We start from the raw sequence: 20233 nt of genomic DNA on the forward strand, positions 1-20233 counted from the left end.
TAGAGGGACTCGTTTAGCAGTTACTGATAGAAGCAAATGCCAAGGAGATAGGAAAGAGCATCCTTTTAAATATGTTTTTATCGAATTCAGAGAGAGGAGGGGAGAGGGAGAGAGAAACATCAATGATGAGAGAGAAATATGGATTGGCTGCCTCCTGCAGGGCCCCTGCTGGGGATCGAGCCCGCAACCCGGGCCTGTGCCCTGACCGAGAATCGAACCTCGATCTCCTGGATCCTGGGTCGATGCTCAACCGCTGAGCCACACCGGCTGGGCTGAAAGAGCATCCTTTTAAAGCCCGCGTGCACGGGGAATGAAGCAGGTGATTCCTACAAATCAGAGGGAAAATTCCACAGGGGGTTCCATGCCATCTTGTTGAAAATTTTGTTCTGCCAGGTGCAGGGCGACCTCAAAACACAGTTTCCCAAAAGCATGGTCTGCAGCTTCCTGCGACTTCAGAGCGACTTTTACCTGGGTGGAAAGTTGCGGTATCTATAAGAATTGGGGTGCCTTTTACAATATGATGTGTTCGAAAGAAGTGCATTTTTTATTTTTAAAATTATTTTAAGTTTTTTTTAATCCTTGAGGACATGCTTAGGGAGACAGAGAGAGAGACAGAGAGAGACAGAGACAGAGACAGAGAGAGAGAGAGAGAGAGAGAGAGAGAGAGAGAGAGAAACATTAGTTGGTTGCCTTCTGGACCGAAGACCAAACCTGGAACCCAAGTAAGTGCCCTGACTGGGAATCGAACCGGCAACCTTTTGGTGCACATGACGACGCTAAGCCACCTAAGCCACTCTCGCTGGGCTGTAAAAATTATTTTAACATATATTTAGCAATAAATGAAGGAGTTACCGTGCATAAATATGAGAAATATATGAAATGGACCCTAAGGAATACTCATGCGCGCGGGAGCCTCGGCAGCAAGGAGGGCTGGCAAAGGCGCCCATGCCCAGCAAGGCCTCGTGCCAGGTCAGAGCTAGATGTCACCACCCATACCAAACAATAAATGCACCAGGCCCTGAAGAGTCTTAACAGCTGCTGGAAAACAACCTACGGAAAGAGGAGTGAATGTGGAAAAGATGAGTTAAAGCACAGCCGGGCGTGGCTCAGCGGTTGAGCATTGACCTAGGATCCAGGAGATCTGGGTTCGATTCCCGGTCAGGGCACAGGTCCGGGGTTCGGGCTCGATCCCCAGCAGGGGGTGTGCAGGAGGCAACCGATCCATGACTCTCTCATTACTGATGTTTTTCTCTCTCTCCCTCTCCCTTCCTCTCTCTGAAATCCATAAAGATATATATTTTAAAAAGAGTTAGAAAGACAACTAGAAAACCTAAAGAAAGAGACAAAAGTAGAGTCTTGTTCAGATCAATTCCAGTCACCAGGCGTGGGCTAGGAACTGGGGACACAAGGTATTTACTGGTCATCAGACAGGAATAAATTTCCAAATACCAACTGCAAAAAGCATCCTCCCACCCCTGGCACTTGGAAGAAAGGAAACACAGAACTGACATGCACTTGGATATAAATACAGCTTTAAGCTTTTTCTTTTCTCTTTTGGTGACCAGACACCTTCTCGCTTTCAAAAATAGCAGCATATTAATTCTCGGTTAAACCTTCTCTTGGAGATTCGCGTGCATGTCTGGCCTGACTTTACCCGCCGCGTCCCTGAGTCCTGCCTCCCACCCCCATGCTCCTGCTCCTTCTGGTGACACCCACCTGAATTTCAACACATTTCCCCTCATAAATTTAGCCTTCGCTTAAGTCATGAACTATATTTAGGGTTTGCCTTCACCTTTATCGAAATATAAAAAGGCTGCTGCCGTGGCTGTGTTTGATGCATGAAGAGAAAGTGTCCGTTGTGTGTCAACGCACCGCTTCTGTATTTGAACGTGGCTTTGACGGATGCGGGGAAGGTCACAAAGGCCACACTGGTCCGAAAACAAACGGGCGGCATTCCTCGTCTTATTATGTGAACTCCCCACGCTGTGTGTCCCGCGGAATGTGCGTGGGATCTTATTTACTACATTACAAAGCCATCCTTAGCTCTGTGTATTTTATGCAGGAAAAAAAAACCCAAAACCAACAGGCTGCTTTTCTGTAAGTCAAATGTCACATCAGAAAGCAGGGCCCTGGAATGTCTGGAGAGCGAGCCCGTGCTTCTGACCTACTGACAGACAGGATGTGCCTTTCCCGACAGCAAGTGAACTGCAGGGGTGGGGTAGGTTCTGTGAAAATAAAGGAGCCTCGCCCTGGCCATTCCGGCTCAGTGGTGAGAGTGTCAGCCCGAGCACTAGGGGTCACGGGTTCGATTCCCGCTCAAGGGCATGGACCTGGGTTGCAGGTGTGTTCCCGGCGGGGTTGGGAGGCAACCAATCAATGAGTCTCTCTCACATCGATGTTTCTCTCTCTCCCTCCCTTCCATTCTCCCTAAAAATCAATGGGAAAAATATCACCCCCCCCCCCCCCAAAAGAAGCCTTCTGGCTGGAACTAGGTTGTCAGGGACCCATGGAAGGAGACGAGACGCTCCATGGTCCTTCTCCCGGGGCTGCCCTAGCCTGCGGCAACCTGGGGGACAGGGGCTCCCCATGTGCACGGGGACCCACAGAGCCACCATCAGTGGCCCTGAGCCTCCTGGGAAAGGGGGCACCCTCAAACGCACTGCCACTCGGTTCCTCTTTCGTTCATGTGGGTGCTCAAAGGTGCCCGCGCTGCTTCTGCAACTGGGCTCATGCCGTTTACATGGAACAGAAAAGATAAATTCTGTGCTGTGTGAAATGGAAAAAGTGAAGAGTCACTTCTGGCGCCTGGGACTCCCCTGGACACAGGCTGGTCCCTTCGGATGTGCTGTCTGTGGTAAACATCAGAACCGAGTCGTTTCGCTGTAAAAGCAGATGGCAACGGACGAGCAAGACATGGACTGGAGAGAGATGCATCGTCGAGGCGACAGCCATCACAAAAGGGGACGCGGGCGAAACTGGACGCCTCTCTGTCCCAATGTCAAAGCCGACACCCCTGGGAAAAGGTAACCTGCCTGACTCCCACATCCCCCACACGGCCCACGGCAGGGGGAAGTATCTCTTTCCCTTGCCACCACGTGGGAGTTCTGATTACAGTTCTCTATTCTCTCTTTTTTTATTTTTTGTTAATCCTCACTTGAGGATATTTTTTCCATTGATTTTTTTAGAGAGAGTGGAAGGGAGGGGGAGAGAAAGAGAGAGAGAGAAACATTGATGTGAGACACACATGGATGGGTGGCCTTCTGCAAGAGCCCCAACCGGGGCTGGAGACTGAACCTGCCACCCAGGTACGTGGCCTTGACCGGGATTCAAACCTGCGACCCTTCGGTGCTGGGGCCGACCACTGAGCCACACCGGCCCGGGCTCCGCTCTCTGTCCACAGCTCCTCGGGTACATATATCCCCTCGAAACTTGCCTCAGTATGTAAAAAAAAAAAAGGTGTTTTAAAGACATTTTTAAGAGGAATTAGCAGAGGATTAGCACAATCACGCCTAAGGCCCTCTTTGTGATTTTCCAGGTATTAGGACTAACTGGGCGGCTGTAAGGCTGCTAATTCTGCCCAGGGGCTGTGCAGAGGCTCAGGGTGAGATGCAGAGCCAGCTGCTGGCGGGCTTCCTCCCTTTCCTGGCATCTGGCTTTGTGGAAAATCCCGTGAGCTCTAAGACTGGCCCTTGGGGGGGGCCTCAATCACAGGACAGGCCTAGCGGCTGAGTTGTCACTGACTCGGGCGAGGGCTCTCCGGTCAATCCCCCAGCCAAGTGCACAGCAACCCCCAATAAAGGCTTATGTTAAGCAAGGAAGTGAAGGGAAAAAACACATCGAGAGCATGAAACAGCTGATGGTACTGCTACTAGGTTCCCAATATTTGTTGAGAAAGTGAGCCCTCTAAGCAAAGCAGCCCCTTTAAAAAGTGGCTCTGAGGACACCGGAGAAAGATCCGGCTCCTGCTAACAAACTTTTTTTGCAATGCTTTGGAAAGAAGTTTTTACTAAGGGAGAAAAATTCTGGGGGGGAAAAAAGAGTCCAAAGTAGAAACTAGCCCTAGCAGATAATAAAACTGATTCCGAAGCTTCAACATCAAAACAGCCTGGAAGTGGAGAGAAATGCAAGGCAGGCCAGTGGATCACAACAGAGGATTTAAAATGCTTCAGGGAATTTAATTTACTGTAAAGGCATATGGTTAAGAGGTATATTACATGACTATAAAGGCAGCACTTCAAGAAAAGAGATTACTCAATAAATGTGTTTAATGCAATTAGGTAGGGCAGCCAGCTGGAAAAAAACAAAGCCAGGCTCCTCTCATTCCTTATACCCAAATTAATTTCAAAGTTTCTAAATGTAAAAGGATCCAAGTTTCTGAATGTAAAAATGAGGTGGTAAGAGAAAGAAAGCGTGGGTGAAGGGTGGCCACGGGAATCATCTCAGAGGCGGTGGGGACGGTCACTCCCCACGCAGGACGCGACACTCCTAATCAACAGTAAGGAGGGAAACACTCGCGACACGGACACAAAAAGCCGACTTCCTCACTTTAGAAGGTGCTCATCGGAACAAATAACAAAAAATCAAACCAACTGAACGGGGAAGGCACACAGACGCTTCCCAGGGAAGGAAACGCAAACCTCAAAAGCACAACGAAAACCCGAAGGAGACGCTCAGCTTCACGCGGCCTCCCAGAGGTGAAGGCAAGGAAGAGAAGCTGTTAGTTGTCCCCACCGCAGGGCGAAAGCCAGGGGAGGGCCTGGGGTGACGCAGACACTGCGAGGGGAGGATGCGTGTGACGTGGCGTTTCTGGGGATCCGGGCCATGTTTATCAGAAATCAGAAAGCATGTATCTCAGGAATCTCTGGCCCACGAAGAATTTACCCTGTAAACTCACTCCCACGACCCGAGCTTCCGCTCTGAGGTCACGGTCGCCGAAGGGGCAGGGCTCCCTCCAGGTCATCACTCAGGATGGGACCAGGCTTAACACCTCCCACTGGCACCGCTCGTGACACTCGCCTGTGGACCCCTCACTGTCACGTCACATGGGCCCCGCATAGACATCGCGTGATTATAAAGCTCCCCGCGTGGCACTGCAGACGCGGAGGCCTCCTGTCGGGGCTCAGGCACCCTTTCTTTCAAATTTATTTTTAATTCTAAGGCTCCAGCGTCTTGAAGGCAGAACAATGTCCTTCTACCTTTTCTACATAATACAGGGAGTCCCCCAAAAATGTACACACGCACTTTGAATAATTATAAAGTCAAGGTTTATTAAAATACATTTCACTTTCAAACCTGGGCTATCAGCTGTTAACGTGTGTATACTTTTGGGACGCCCTGTATTTACATAGCCCACAGCAGGCATGCAAAATACCGGGTGCGAATGAATGGACCCGTGAATGAATGAATGAATGAATGAATGTGTCCATGAGGTTTGTCAGCTAACTGGAAGCAGCACTGGGCAGATCAGAGATGGAAACACAGATGAACGGTTCAGGAGAGAGATAAAAACTTTACAAGGTTCCCCTAATACGTTTAACGTGTCCTGTGTGTAAGGGCGATTGTTACAGCAAGTGTGCAAAGGCCCTTACAACACATGAGTAACGTGACAGCGGATCTCGCAAGTGTATCGGGTGGGGTTAGATGAAGACTCTGAGGCTTGGGTGACCCACGTTCCTGGAAACAGCCGGGCTCCGTTTATTGTGCCCCTGGGAACGTCTCTGGAGTGAACCCAGAAAACGCTCCTGCTGCTGAGCCCCGTTTACATGCAGTTGAACGGTGGCCCCAAAGGAGAAGCTTTGCCCCGCGGGTTTCACACAATGCGCCTCATCGATTCCCGTCAGGGGACCGGTCTGTCCCTCGCAGGGGTGCGCGCAAGACCCACGTCGCGATCCAGCCGCCCCTGGAACATCCTGCGGCGGGCCAGGGAGGGCGATCTGGAATCGAGGCAAAAGCAGAGACAAGGAGAGGGGAGGACGGGGCAGCGCAGGCAAGGAGCGCGGGCACGGGCTGATCCGTGCGCACCGAGCGGGGAGCCAGGCTGGGCTGCGGGGCGCCTGCCCAAGGTTGCGGGGGGGGGGGGGGGGCCCGGCAGGCTCTCCCCCGCCGCCGGGCCTCTCCGGCCACCTCCTCCGAGGTCCAGTCCAAGGGCCCCGCTCTGAATGCCGCACAGTGTTTCCAGCACACAAAGAGGCGCACAGATACTCCTCCGGGGCGGCCCGAACACTCATTTAGGGCTGGTAATTGAAGCCCGCCCGCGACTCAAGGCTCACTTATCCCACTTTTGGGTTGCTTCCCACACGGCTCGCAGAAAGTCTGCAAAACGGGTCAGAGAGAGATCCTTCAGATACAGCGGGGGTAACGGTGAGGCCAGGAGATCTTAAAGGGTGTACAAAATATTATAAAAATGCGGGGATGTCTAGGGTTGGTTTTCCGGCCCTTGGAGCTGATCCCCAAAAATGACACCCACACACGCGTCCACTGTTCCCCCGGAGGGCAAGATCCCCCGTGCGGACCCCTCCCCTGGAACACGGTGGCTTCTGAGACTTAAGTCACAGGAAGCCTTGCAGCTGCCACCTCAGCCTCTTGGGAGGCCTGCTGTGGGACGGGCCACGTGCCCTGGAGAGAGAGAGGTGACAGTCAGCTCCCAGTGGGCCCCGCCACGAGCGCGGACATGCATCCAAGCCAAACACCCCGACTGCAGCCCCACGAGGGACCCTCGCGGGGAGCCCCCACTTCAGAGAACAGAGACAAGAGACAAAGCACCGCGACGACCTACTCGACCACGGCTCACCAGGCTGCAGAGATATTAACGTCGATTTCTTGCTACAAGACACGAGCGGCGTAAACAACAACAAAATAAAGGTCCACAGGCAGCTGCTGAGCTCTCCTGTCGCCTCTTTGAGTGGAAGGCCTTGGAGACGCTTTTACGTCTTCTGGGGGGTTTGCAAGGGGGCAGGTGGGGACACGCAGCGGCGCGCAGCTGGGCGGGCAGGCCAGGTGGGCAAAGGCTGGGCAGGGCGGGGAACGGCGACCGCAGCGGGCTCCAGGAGGGGGCAGCCGCGGGGCTCGGCGACACTTAACTTTCCATTCGAAGTACGTTCAGCTCGCATGCTTATTCCTCCTACAAACTCGAGAAAGCTCCGGGGGGGAGGTATTTCCACTGTGAGCGCCCACGAGGAATTGCTTGTGCTCTCCTAGCTTACGCCACGTCTCTCACGCCTTCCTTTCTCGGGACTGAAAGCTTTTTCTTTCAGACTGAAGTCTTACTGGGTTTCTGTCGGACACGACTCTGAAGGGCCTTGAGCTCAGAGTCAAATGTAAAATATCAAAGATGAAAGCACAGATGGGAACAGAAAATAAAAAACAAACGAGGCACGATTCCAAGGGAGTCTAACAAAAACGCACTTGAGATACTGGAGAGGGTGGGTCCTTTGCAAAAGGGGGTCAAGCGTCCCGGCCGTCTCGCCCTTAACAGGCAGATGTGGGCACCAGTCTTTAGGACAAAGTCGTTTTTGAAGTTCAAAGCTGCATGTGAAAGAGGCCTGGCAGGACGAGTGGGGCAGAAAGCTGCAGGAGCGCGTGGTCCTCCCGCGAGCAGCCACCCCCAGAGCGCAGGGAGCTGGGGGGCTTCTGGCAGCTCTGGGCGTTTCTTTTGATGCCCAACTGGCAAAAGAACTGTCTTCTTTTTCTGTTTTGTACATTGTGTGTGTTTATTGATGTTAGGACGAGAGGAAGGGAGGGGGCAGAGGGAGAGAGAAACATGGATGTGAGATTGAGGCGCTGATCGGCTGCCTCCTGCACGCCCCCCTCTGGGGATTGAGCCCGAAACCGGGGCATGTGCCCTGACCGGGAATCGAACCAACGACCTTTCGGTGCCCAGGACGATGCCCAGCCCACTGAGCCGCACCGGCCAGGGGCAGTTTCACGTTTTGAGGCCTGTGAAGCCCACTCCCTGCCGAGGCCCAGCTTTGTGGCCCTGAGGATCTCACGGGGGACGGGCCAAGGAGGTATTTCTCCCCAGATAAATCTACAGATCTTTCTGGGGTCATCAGGCCTACATTTTGCTGAGAGCAGCAAGTGCATTCGAGGTTGCACCAGGTACAGCATTAGACACAGCTCCGAACAACAGGCTCAAAGGTCTAAATTAAGACAAAACAAGGGGACAGAAAAGAAAACTCTTCTCTTCCATCTCCTCCTCTCCCCCAAAGTATCCCGCCCACGGGGAGCTTGGTGTTGAGACAAAGATGATATTCCACGGTCTCTTCAGGTTTCCCAGTCACGGCTGTCACCACCGTCACACCTGATGGCAGGAATGGAGGTGTGGCCACAATCAAACCAGGGGGGTCTGTCCCGAGGCTGGGCGGAGCCTGCGCCAGGGCGTCCTTTCTCTCTGAGACGTAGGGTGACCAAGTGACAGCAGAGAGCAGGTCAGGGATGGGGCTGCAGAGCCCCGCGAGGTCCCCCTGTGCACCGTCGGAATGAATCAGGCACTCGGCTCATCAGGATTTGGTCCCCACAGCAGTGCGGGGAGCAGGGAGGAGGGCAAACCTCACAAACAGCCCATCGCAGTCACGGGACACGATCAGGCCTGGCACTGTCACCCATGGACAAGCCTGCAGCAGCCAGCAGCCAGCAGAGACAATGCCCTGGGCTAAACAAGGAACCCGGCCTATCACAGAAAGAGGACAGCTCAGCGAATCACTGTCCATGTCCCTTCTGAGCTGATAAACCGGCGTCACAATCAGCCTGGAGAGCTGACAGGCCCTCAGAATCCACAGTAATGACGTCTCTAAATCAAGTGAAAACTAGCAAAATCGGAGTTTTAAACAACGCTAGGATGTAACATTTTTATTTGTTTGCAAACTTGATTGTGAGGTTTTTTTAAAAATATGTTTTTACTGATTTCAGAGAGAGGAAGGGAGAGGAAGGGAGAGAGAGAGAAACATCAATGATGGGAGTCATTGATCGGCTGCCTCCCACAGGCCCCCCGCTGGGGATCGAGCTCAAAACCTGGCCCTGTGCCCTGACCGGGAATTGAACCCTGACCTCCTGGCCTCGTGGGTTGACACTCAACCACTGAGCAACACCAACCGGGCTGATCGTGAGTTTTGAGACAAAAAGTCTAATTCCTTATTAAATAAGAAATGGCTTTAAACACAACCTAACACGTAACTGTATTAATGTTACAACCATGAACATACTGATGCTCCCAATGACATATTTATGCACAAATGTCATGTAAAAACCGTTCCGTGATTGATTCTGACCCGCATATACATAAAGAAGGTCCATTCAGGTAAACGCTGACTTCATGATTACAAGTAGCAAATAACACCAATTAAAACAGGTTTTAGAGGGTGTTAGACGTTCATGCTCTTCCTCGGTGGAAAACAGCACTGATTGCCTGTCTACGTGTGGCCAGGACTGTCGTGAGCAAAATTCCCAACTTGACTGCGAAGAGGTCTCTTACGTAAGGATTTCTGATTTAAATGCAGGCCCACTCCCCGTGTGCCCACACCTGTCAGTCACCTTGCAGATCCTCATCAGGAGCCCTAATTCCAAGCCTGGTGACTCGCGGGGACCTTCTGGCAAACCTTCCCCTCTGTCCCAGCAGGTGCGCAGCCCTGGGAGGCACTGTGACCACCTCCAGGGCAAGAGTAGGGCTGGCCTCTCTCTGGTCTGTACTTGCAACTGAGATCTGAGAGGGGTTGGTTTTGTTTTTTAAGAATAGTTTATTAATTTTTAGAGAGAGGGAGAGGGAGAGAGAGAGAAACATCGATGTGTGAGCACAACATCGATGGGCTGCCTCCTGCACGCCCCCTATTGGGGATGGAGCCCGCAACCCGGTCATGTGCCCTTGACCAGGAATCAAACCGGCGACCTTTCGGGGCACAGGACGGTGTCCAAACGCTGAGCCACACCGGCCAGGGCCTGGGAGGATTTTTAAGAGTGATTCTGACCTGTTTTCATTGGCTCGATTTTGTTGTATCCCAGGACCTTCTTGCCACTGAACCTACAGCTGACTGTATGATCTTCAGCTTCTCTGAATCGTCTTTTCCACTCACTCCGTGAATTCCTAAAGCCAATCCCTGTGCAAGCCTCTGAGGCCAAACTCCTCCTGGAGGTGCTGTGTTCAAGTCCATAAATCCCCCCCACAAAATGGTCTGGGTCTGGGTTCTCCCACTGGGAGGAAGGTGTCGCCCATCTTCCCTGTGGGCAGCATCTCCAGTGACCCACTGGTGTTACATTAGCCCAAACTCTACACCTTTGTTGTCTAATAAGGCAGCCACTGGCCACATGTGAATTTAAAAAAAATTTTTTATTCATTGATTTGGGGGGGGAGAGCAAGTGAGAGAGAAACACTGATTTTTTTGTTCCAATTTGGGACGTATGTGCCCTGACCAGGGATCAAACCCACACCCTTGATGTGTCGGGATGATGCTCTAGCCAACTGGGCTACCCGGCCAGGGCCACAGGGGACTCCTTAAATTCCGTAATTCCTCACACACTTAAAGCCACATTTCAGATGAGCCATCGTCAGGGGTGGTGAGTGGCAAGTACGTAACAGTGTAGAAAGTTCTACCGGGCAGCCCTGCTTTTCACGATCAAAGGAAGGTCTGCCGGATCCGCCGGTTAATACAGAACACACACACCTGAGAACACAGCTGAGTAAAACCCGCCGGGACCGCGGTGGCCCTCCTTCCCTCTGAAGAGTCGGGGACAATGTAGGCCTTGGCCACACTGTCAATGCAAATCACAGGAACCAGCACACCTGTCCCGGAGCCTGAACTCATCCCCAGCCCTGTCCTGTGACAGGTCAGTACCACGCCCATTTCTCGCATGTTCTCACACGTTTCTGAGAACATGGTGAAGACCCAAGTAGCCAGAATGCTTCCAAAATGCAAGTATTTCTTCTCATTTAAACTGCACGTTAATTCAGTTTCTCCTCGCTTCTGGCCCAGCTTTCAGGTACTTTGCTGCCTTGGAACAACAAAAGCTTGCAGCCCCTCACATTTATTCACTCGGGATCTCACGTTCATTGCAATTCACTTTTTGAAAAATAATTTCATGTCACGCAACAACAGATGCAGACGAAGTAGCCAGGACATAAAATAAAGGGTTATTCCTTCAGCAGGCTCAAAACCACAGGCCTTCAATACGAAACGACCCTCACGCCCTCGTGACCAATATCAACATGGCTCCCTCGTAACACGTGGGGATTTTCGAGGCAGTCATAACCTTCCCAAAAAGGCTTCTGGGACTTTCATTCTAGATCAACTCATTCAATGGGCTGCAGAAAACGGACCACAGAATGACCAGGAGGCTCATGATGTCATGTGCAGAAGAGGAAGCAGGACCCGAATGAAACTTGCAAGTAGGTTTACGTACAAAATGCCCAAGGGACCTAGGGGGCTGCATCCGGCGTGTGGGACAAGGTGAGGAGCAGCTGTGCCTACCTGTGTAACAGAGAAAGTCCCTCTCTAATTGCCCTTCCCAGGGTCGGAGTCCTGGGTCCGATCGGTGGAAGGCACCCTCAATAAACATTAAAAAAAAAAAAGCCCGGCCGGCGTGGCTCAGGGGTTGAGCATCAATCTATGAACCAGGAGGTTGCGGTTCAATTCCCAGTCAGGGCACAGGCCCGGGTTTCGGGCTCCTCGATCCCCAGCAGGGGGCGTGCGGGAGGCAGCCGATCAATGACTCTCATCATTGATGTTTCTCTCCACCCCCACTCTCTCTAAAAATCAATGGAAAAAGTATCCTCGAGTGAAGATTAAAAAAAAAACCAAACTGTTGGATCGATTTGGTGGAGGATGTTTCTGGAGTAACTAGACACAGTTAAACAGGCCCGAGCCGGGAGCCGGGGAGCCTGCGGCCTTGGCCCTGGCGGCGCCTCACTGCTGGGCAGTGCCTCCCGACTCCTGTCTTTGTCTTCCTGCGGCCCCCTCTTGATCCTCAGGAAGGAAGACAAAGATGCCGAAAGCATTTCAATTCTTTTAAATCGGTCGTTTGAAAGAGCTGAGCTCATTAATGAAACATAGTAAGCCTCCACTTGAGTGTCAGGACTCTTGTCCGTGCTCGGAAAGAACGCCTGAGGAAGGTCCTTTCCACGCCGCTGGGACCGCTGCCGGGGCGCAGGCAGCTCGGAGCCCACTGGGAAGCCGTCTGTTTCCTCCAGCTGTGGCAAAGAGCTGCGATTTGGAATCTGATAAAGAGGCTTCTTCCAAGCTGCAGGCTTGCCTTGGGACTTGGAGCAGGGCCGGGCCGCCTCCTGCAGCCTGGGTCGGCTTGCGGGCAGGGGCTTGGCGACTGTGCAGAAAGCTCAGGGAATGCACGGAACGCAGAGGTTCTTCCGTGGTCTTTTTTTTGGGGGGGGGGGGGGGTAAATCCTCACTGGAGGATTTTTTTCCATTGATTTTTAGAGAGAGTGGAAGGGCAGGAGGCAGGGAGGGAGAGAGAGAGAAACATGGATGTGAGAGAGACACATCAATTGGTTGCCTCCCGCACGCGCCCCCACCAGGGCTAGGAATCGAACCTGCGACCCTTCAGTGCTCAGGCCAACACTCCAACCACTGACCACTCAGGCCAGGGTCAATCTGCTTTTCTTTTCTACCTCGGGCCAGTCCATTTAAAGCAAGAAGCACAGGGAGGAAAACAGGACTGACCTAGAATTGTCAGCCTTCGATTCTGCCATCTGAGAACATTTCGGGGGGGGAAGCATTTCATACAAAACAGGAGAGCCGCTACTTCAATAGCGAGCGATTCGTTCAGTGGAATGAATTCAAATGACAAAAAGCATATTTTAACGATTTTGGAAAATGACTTTTGCCTCGGACTAGCAAACATCGCATCGCGTGGCAGGATGGGTGGTGACAGCGGGTCCTCCGTTATCCATGGGTTTCGCAGCCATGGACTCAACCAGTTGTGGATGGAAAATATTTGGGGGGAAAAGTATCGCAGAAAGGTCCAAAAAGCAAACCTTGAGTTTGCCACGTATCAAGCCCTGAGCTGAAGCCACAGGAATAAAGGGATGTGCAGCGTCTACGCAAATAGGGGTATGTGCAAACACTGCGGCCAGTTCCTTTAAGGGGCCTGGGCATCCATGGAGTTTGGTACCCGCAGGGGCCTGGAACCAGTGCCCCCAACACCAAGAAACAACTGGGACTGAGAAACGGCACCTACAGCTCAGAGTCAAAGACGACAGGGAAAGGAGGCTTGTGAGGAACAGAGAAAAGAGCTGTTTCAAGACATTTCCACAGGCGCAGATTCCACTAGGTAATTTTAGATCTGAAAACCCCTCATCAACTGTAATCCAGGCTGTGCCTGTTCCCTGAGCCAACAGAACCGCGCTGGGGGAGACGCCGACTTGAAACGACTGTGTGCGTAAATAAATGACAACGCCAGAGCGCAGGGACACCGCGTTATGCCAAGACAGACTGCTCGCCACGGCCAGTGTGCTCAGTGGTTAGAGTGTCGGCCCTCGGACTGAAGGGTCCTGGGTTCGATTCCGGCCAAGGGCGTGTGCCTCGGTTGCCCCCTGGATCGGGTGCATGTAGGAAGCAACCGATCGATGTCTCTCTCTCACATCGGTGTTTCTCTCTCTCTCTCCCTCTTCCACTCTCTCTGAAAAGCAATGGAAAAAATATCCCTGGCTAAAGATTAAAAAAAAAAAAGAAGATTGTTCAATATGGGTTCTCTGCAATGTCTCTGCAGGGCTTAAAGCAAATCGTGCCACTGTCACTGTTCTTCATTACATTTTTATGGATGGGAAATTTTACTATTTTATCACTTTAAAAGAGGTCGCTGTTTGCCCTGGCTGGTGCGGCTCAGGTGGCCGGAGCGTCGTTCCATATACTGAAAGGCTGTGGGTTCCATGCCCGGTCGGGGCCATATAGCAGGCAACCAATGGATGTTTCTCTCTCACGCTGATGTTTCTCTCTCTCTAAAAAACAAAACAAAACAAAAAAACAACAACAGGGGAAAACAAAGATATCACAAATTGACCAGATTGTGCCAATGGGGTAGAAATTCAGACGGGGGAAAAAAAAGTCCCCCTCATCTAGTTCCATGTACTGAATTAAACTCCACATGTATTAGAGGATTTAAGGCCAAAATAAAAACTTTAAGGTAGAAAAATAGATGGGATGTTTAAGACACTCCTGGAAAAGAAACGCCAAACTGGAAAAAGACATTTGTCGTTTAAAATGATCAAGATTACAGCTTCCCAATAAACAGAGCTGTAACATTTGTATTAGATTTGCTAGTAGCCTCTGGACTAGAACAAACTTCTGGGAAGACAATTTAGCAACATATGCAACTGCAATCTTAAATCTACCCATAGCCATGACCCAGTAATTCCCCGTCTGGGAATGTAGCCTAAGGAAACAATCACACATAATAAATACTCTCTGGGTACAAGGGCTCATCATCACAGTGAAAAAAACTGGAGACAATCTAAAAACGCATTAAAGAAGAGTTAAATAAACTATGTGGTCTTCTAAAGTGATGCCTAGAGCCCTGGCTGGTGTGGGTCGGTGGTTAGAGCGTCCACCACGTGCAGGGAAGGGTCGCAGGTTCGATTCCCGGTCAAGGGCATGTACCTGGGTTGCAGGCTCCATCCCGGCCCGGTGGCGGGAGCGTGATCTGAGTAGAGTTGTGTTTGGGTCTGTTTTGATTTCCAGCCCACGTGCTCCTGACATCAGCGAGGCTGTTCTGATCTGAGAGTGGGTTTTACCTTGAGGAAGCTGGGCCAGGATGTTGTCACGACATCTGTTGCTGTTGATAAGCACTCGGCTGCTGACAGGCACCGCTGGGAACTTATCGATAACACATGGAAGGGCGGCTATGACACAGCGGACGTTTAAACTTCAAATAACGAGGGTGAGTGAGGACTTCCTGAGAGGGTTCGGTCTGGGCTCCTCCTTGCTGATCTAAATAGCTCTCTGAAGATGTTGGGACCGTGCATCCTGCCATGCCAGGCTACTCTGGGTCGGCGGGGGTGTAAACCAGGCAGCAGGCTCAGGAAAAGAAGGGACATCTGCTCCTGCCTTAGGGGAGCCCACCCTACCTGCTGTCGCCGCGCCATCACCCACGAGCAACTGTCCTAGCAGCGAAGGACCTACCTGGGCAGCTGATACTTTAGTTGGAAGGAATGACTCTACTGAGAACCAACCCACGGAAACGTACACCCCAACTAAAGGCGAACCTTATTTCTCCATTTCCCCTTCGTCCGGAACAACAGTGGAATTAACCTATCACTGGTCTGGAGTATGTTTGTCTTCATCAGTTTACTAAGAGATAGTGTCCTGTGTGCTACTGGCTTGTAAAATATGATTATAATAAATATGTCCCGCGTAGCTCGGTTGGTTAGAGCGTCGCCCTGATTTGCCAGGGTTGCAGGTTCAATCTCCAGGCAGGGCACATACAAGTAGCGACCAGTGAACAAATGCTTAAATGAGCAGAAAAAAATCAGTTTTCCTCTCTCTCACAAACCGGACATTACTTTGAGAACAAACCTGTTCGACTAAGCTCTGAGCTCTCCCTACCTGCTGTGCTGTCGTCTTAACCTGCCCGTTACATTCCTGTTCGCAGCCGTTGTAACCTCCTTGATCTTTCCCAAGCTGCCTCCCTGTTCCTCAAAGTCCTTCATTTCTTCGTTGTTGGTTTTTTTTAAACCAAGCAACCTGTCTACCTATTCAGGAATCCTGGAATTCACCTAATAGGAGCGACCTCGAATTCCCTTGGTTGCATAAGAACGTTCCCTGGAATTCTCACCCACTGTGTTTTCCTCTCCTCTTGTCACTTACTGCTCTTTAAACAACTGAGAAAAATCGTGCTCTTGAAAACTAAAAATAAGGCGGGGGGGGGAGACCAACAGAAATTTGGAAGATAAAGTTGTGAAACTGTCTCATAAAGCAGACAGAAAATTATGAAGAGATGGGAAATAGGAGACAAAAAGAGTAAGAAATAAAACAATCAGTCCAAGGGGTCCATCGAGAGAAGCAGGAAACACCGCTGAACAATCTCCCACAACCTGGGAGACGTTTTCTCGTGTCTGGCTCCTCCCTGAATTTTCATGTGCCCATCGCAATGAATAAATACAACAAACAAACAGCCCTGACTCCATCGCCTATCAGAACACTAGGGGCGGAGATGAAGAGAGTACCCTAAACGTTTCCAAAGAGAAGGGAGGCACAAGGACATACAAAGAAAGGACTGAGCATTAGGTGCCACTGGACAATGTGACAGTGCTGGAAAGTAGAAGACAACTAAGTGAGGCCTGAAATTAGGAGAAACTAATTTCCAACCCAGAATACTATACCCAACGATACTATCAGGCGGCCGGTGGTATGTTCTCAGACATTCAACTGGCCTCCTGTGACACCACTACAGCTGCTGTTGATGGCCTACCCAGCAAGCACCCTCCTCCTGAATTGCTAACAAACCCCGATTTCAGTCCTGTATTAAACGGTCATCTGTTTGGAAGGTGAGCATCAGTCCCAGGAGGGTGAATCATCAGAACTCAGTTATGGTAATTATACTCCCCTTGCTATGGCCTTGTAAGTTGGTTAAGGGGTTTTGGAAAGAAAAAAAAAAGGAGTTCCTGGCTCACCAGAGAAAATGATTCACTTTTTGCTTCCAGATACTGTTGTCCGCATATGACACCTGAAAGACGGCGGTGAGCCTGGAGCTAGACGACGAGGCCAAACCCTCACACGGAGGCTCAGAGAGTTGAAAACGGACAGACCCTGAGTTTGAAAATATCACTACGCCTACCCTGTACCTTCCTATGACCTAGCTGATAGAAGAAATGTCCACTCTGTTTAAGTCACTTCTAGCTGGCTACTTCCTGTAGCAGAAAGCATCATGACCTGACACATGCCCTTTCTCAGACAGCGGATGGTCTCCATGGGCCTCACTGGAGCCAAGAAACAGGAGAGGTGGAGGAAACTTCTGGAACGATAGTGACAGCACACGGGATAAAAACAGCTGTGGAAGGGCCTAGAGAATGACGCATCGAGATTGGAGCCAGAAGGAGGTCCCCTGGGGATACCAAGAGACGCAAGGTTTGTGACTGCACACAGTTGAAGAAGACATAGTAACAGACACAAAGAAAATTGAGAAAAAAAAAAAAAAAAAAAAGAGGCAATTTTTAGGTCCAAGTAAAACAAAAATTTGCACAAGAAAGGATAGCGTAGTTATAATATACTACTTGGCTCAGCAGTAAAATAATATTTATATAGTCACACTATATACAGTCAGTTTTAAGAGGGAGAGGAGTAGGAGGGAGAGAGAGCACAGGGTGAGAGAGCTACCTACCTCCTCACGGTCCGTAACTGGGTGATAGTTAAGGTGGACGCATCAGGAGACATCAGAATACTATGCATGTTATTTAGCAATATGGAAATAATCCCCCAAAAAAGTTACGGCTGAAGATATTGAAATCCTGTAGTACTATTTAATCTATGAAACTATATGAATACATTACTGTAGTGTGACAAAGAATTGGTCTGGTCTTTGTATCAGGTTTCTGGCGCTGAGCTCCTAAAACCCTCAGTTTCCTGAGTGATGGGATTGTCTTTGTTATGCTAATGAGGCAACCCTGGGGTGGGCCCCCAGACAGCTCCAGGGTGGGGGCGGGTCTCCTGGAAGACTAACCCTGGGATTAGAGGGTTGGGGTTTTCGGCTGCCTGATCTGCACTGAGGGGAGGAAGAGGCACTATAGGTTGAGGCCAATCATGTGGCCAACGACTTTACTAATCATGTTTCTGTAGTGAAGCCCCAATAAACACCCTGGAGCATGGATGAGCCAGGAGGGGGGTGCAACTGCTCCTTGAGGGGCACGGACGCTCTGTGCTCCATCCAGACCTCGCCCTCTGCATCTCTGCACCCTCCTGATTTATATCTTTTGTAATAAAACTGTTAACTGTTTCAGTACAGTGCTTGCCTGGCTTCTATGCATTGTTCCAGCAAATTATCAAACCCGAGCGGATCCTGGGAAGCCCCTGATTTACGGCAACTTAATCACTGAAGGATTCCGTGACCCACGTCTGAAGGCCCACCCGAGGGTGGAGGACCTCAGTGCAACAGGGTGACAGGTATTAACCTTTTAAAAGAAAGGGTTGGATAATTTTAAAATGATAGTTCAATGTGATCATCTGGAGAGAAGACATTCTGATGCTCTTCAGGCCAATTTATGGACAAATTGCTTTGGAGTCCAAAACCCGGTTATACTTCCCGGTGACCACGACCTCAGCAGCTCTGGAGGGCAAGGCTGGTCTCCAGCCCTGCCAGGACCTGCTACTGTTCTTAGGACACTGCTCCCTGGCAAGCTCTGTTTGTACAAAGTTTTAAGAGAAGCTGAGCATCGCCCCCCACCCATCTCCAGGTCTCTGTGCATTGGTGCCAGACTCAGAACATGACCGTCAGGACCTGGGGAAGGTCTGGACTTCACGTGGGACCCTTCCACGGGCGATGCTGTAGCAGGGAGAAGTGGGAAATGAAGTCAGCTCTTTACTCTAAGTATCCTTTAAGTCCTCATCATTGATCTGGGTCACAGCAGTTTCTAGAATGTTCCAGATTCATGATCCACAAAGGGCTGGGATATCTGATCTGAAATCAGAAAACACTCTAAAAGGCGGCATGATATTTGTTTATTTGTACTAGTGAAAAAGCCACTGGAGAAAACGCCTTATCTGGAAAAACAATTTGAACTTCTACTTACCTCCCCAAATCTAAATTGATATCTAATACCCACTTTCCTCGAAAAACAATAGCAGGCAGGGAGACGGAGCCTTTTATGCTAAGGCGCGTTATAATGTCACAGAAACCCGAGAAGAAAGAAATACAGTACTTAATTTCTATGGACACTCACTTTCTCTTTAACATCAAAGCTGGCTCGTGTTTTTAAAGGCTGAACTGGAAAGTGACTTGACTGTGTTGACCCCACCCAAGTTCATTGCTACAATACCTGAGCCTTTGCCAAAGCGCTTGGCCTATCCCTAGGAAGTCCTGCCCACAGCCCTGCTTTGAACACTTTCATCCCTCCCTTAACCTTTCCACTTCTAAAATATTTTCTGATATCATGTTTACTTTCATATTTTCAATGCTGTTTATAAGAAAGAAACGTTTTTAATTAAGTCAAGCAATGGAGATTATCCTTACCACCTGCGTGAGGCGATTTTGTAATGTTTCATTAAAGTTGAAAATACCGCCCAGCCGGCGTGGCTCAGCAGTTGAGCATTGACCTATGAACCAGGAGATCACGGTTCGATTCCTGCTCAGGGCACAGGCCCGGGTTGCGGGCTCGATCCCCAGCAGGGGGCGTGCAGGAGGCAGTCAAATTGTGATTCTCTCTCATCGATGTGTGGCCCTAACAGGAGGTGAAGTAAAGATCTCCATGCACCGGTCCATCAAGATCGGTGGCAAGGTCCGAACAGATGTAACCTACCCTGCTGGTCTTACAATGTCATCAGCATTGACAAGACCGGACAGAACTTCCATCTGATCTCCAACACCAACAGTCACTTTGCTGTTCATCGTATTACACCTGATGGAGGCCAAGCACAAGCTGTGTGCAGTGAGGAAGATCTTTATGGGCACAAAGGGAACCCCTCATCTGGTGACCAATGATGCTAACACCATCCGCTACCCTGAGCCTCTCATCAAGGTGAACGACACCACTCGGGTTCGTTTGGAGATGGGCAAAATTACTGATTTCATCAAGTGTGACACTGGTAACCTATGTATGGTGACCTGAGGAGCCAACCTGGGAAGAATTGGCGTGATCACCAACAGAGAGAGACACCCGGTTCTTTTGACATAGATCGTGTGAGAGATGCCAACAGCACCAGCTTTGCCACCTGGCTCTCCAACATTTTTGTTATTGGCAAAGGCAACAAACCATGGATTTCCTTTCCCCGTGGAAAGGGTACTGGCCTCAGCATTGCTGAAGAGAGAGACAAGAGACTGGTGGCCAAACAGAGCACTGGGTAAATGAGCTCTAGGTGATATGATTGGAAGACTTTGTACCTAGTTAAAGATAATATAGTAGGAGCCCTGGCTGGTGTGGCTCAGTTAGTTGAGTGTCGTCTTATGCACTGAAAGGTTGCCGGTTTGATTCCTGGTCAGAGCACATGTTGGGGTCGCGGGCTCGATGCCCGGTAGGGGGCGCACACGAGGCAGCCAATCAATGTTTCTCTCTCTCTCTCTCTCTAAAAATCAATAAACTAATTTT

General features: G+C 50.4%; 1 pseudogene; it reads left to right on the plus strand.

The window, feature by feature from the left end:
• LOC107527969 (small ribosomal subunit protein eS4, X isoform-like) overlaps positions 1 to 19992 on the plus strand; it is a 31395-nt pseudogene extending 11403 nt beyond the window's left edge.
• Positions 19993 to 20233: the final 241 nt, after the last annotated feature.

This window comes from Miniopterus natalensis, chromosome 22, assembly GCF_054644295.1.
Source record: "Miniopterus natalensis isolate mMinNat1 chromosome 22, mMinNat1.hap1, whole genome shotgun sequence".
NCBI lineage: Eukaryota > Metazoa > Chordata > Mammalia > Chiroptera > Miniopteridae > Miniopterus > Miniopterus natalensis.